General features: G+C 36.1%; 1 non-coding gene across 1 annotated transcript; it reads left to right on the top strand.

Moving 5' to 3' along the window:
* Window positions 1-293: 293 nt before the first annotated feature.
* On the top strand, window positions 294-399 carry LOC123456903. Its single transcript, XR_006634768.1, has one exon. It is a non-coding gene; the product is annotated as a U6 spliceosomal RNA (small nuclear RNA).
* The last annotated feature ends 918 nt before the right edge of the window (window positions 400-1317 follow it).

Below are 1317 nucleotides of genomic sequence, written 5' to 3'. Positions count from 1 at the left end.
TTAAAAAAAAATTGGCTGATAGTTGTAATCACCTCTAACATTTTTCTCTTAGACCAGAGTCCTGGAGAGACAGTTTAGCTATTATCTGATGCTAAGCAAGAAATACATGGTATTTATTATTTATGAGAGACAGAGAATGACTGGGCATGCCAGGGCCTCTTGCTGCAAATAATTAAAGGACTGGACCACCACTCCCAGTGGTATTTATATTCTAAATGTACTTAGTGATCTCATTCCTGAGTTTCTTTTTCATTAAAGTGGTATTTATTCATTTTTTAAAAAAATATTTATTTGTGCTCACTTCTGAAGCACATATACTAAAATTGGAGCAATATAGAGAAGATTAGCATGGCCACTGTGCAAAAAAATACAAATATACATATATATATATATATATTGGGCTATGTGGCTGGAAGTATGGCTTAGCTGTTAAGGCAAGGTTAGATTCCCCAGGACCCACTTAAGCTAGATGCACAAGGTGGCTTATGTGTCTGGAGTTCGTTTGCAGCCACTGGAGGCCCTGGTACACCCATTCTCTGTCTGTCTGTCTCTCTCTCTCTCTTTTTCTCTGTCAAATAAATAAATTAATAAAAATAAAATATTTTTAAAAATGGGTTATGGAACTGAATAGAGTTCTGAGAAGATGAAATTCAGATAACCTATAAACATCTAAAAACATGTTCTACATCCTTATCCATCAGGGAAATGCAAATTGAAACTCTTTTGAGATTCCACCTCCTGTCAGAATGGTTATCATTAAGAAAACAAATGACAATAAATGCTTGGAAAGATGTGGAAAAAGAGGAACCCTTCTACAGTCATCATGGAAATCAGTGTGGAGGTTCCTAAGACAGCTGAAAATAGGTTTACCATATGACCCAGCTATACCGTTCCTAGGCATATATCCTAACAGCTGTCTCACTTCCTAAGAGATACTTGCACATCCATGTTTATTGCCACTCTATTAACAATACCTAGAAAATGGAACCAGCATAGATGTCCCTCAACTGATGAATAGATAATGAAGATGTGATACATTTATACAGTGGTATTCTACTCATTGGTAAAGAAAAATGAGATTATTAAATTTGCAGGGAAATAGATAGATCTGGAAAGGATTATACTAAATGAGGTAATACAGGCCCATAAAGCCAAACATTGCATGTTCTCTCTCATATGTGTATCCTAGCTACCAATGTTTAGATGTACATGTGAATTGGAGAAAAGTCAGTAGCAGAAACCAGTAAGCTAGAAAGGGGATATAAGTGGGGGAGGAGAAGGAGGACTTAAGGGGATAGTATTGTCTTTATGTTGTAG

The sequence above is a fragment of the Jaculus jaculus genome, chromosome X, assembly GCF_020740685.1.
Source record: "Jaculus jaculus isolate mJacJac1 chromosome X, mJacJac1.mat.Y.cur, whole genome shotgun sequence".
Taxonomy (NCBI): Eukaryota; Metazoa; Chordata; class Mammalia; order Rodentia; family Dipodidae; genus Jaculus; species Jaculus jaculus.
This window is presented reverse-complemented; position numbering and strand designations above follow the sequence as displayed.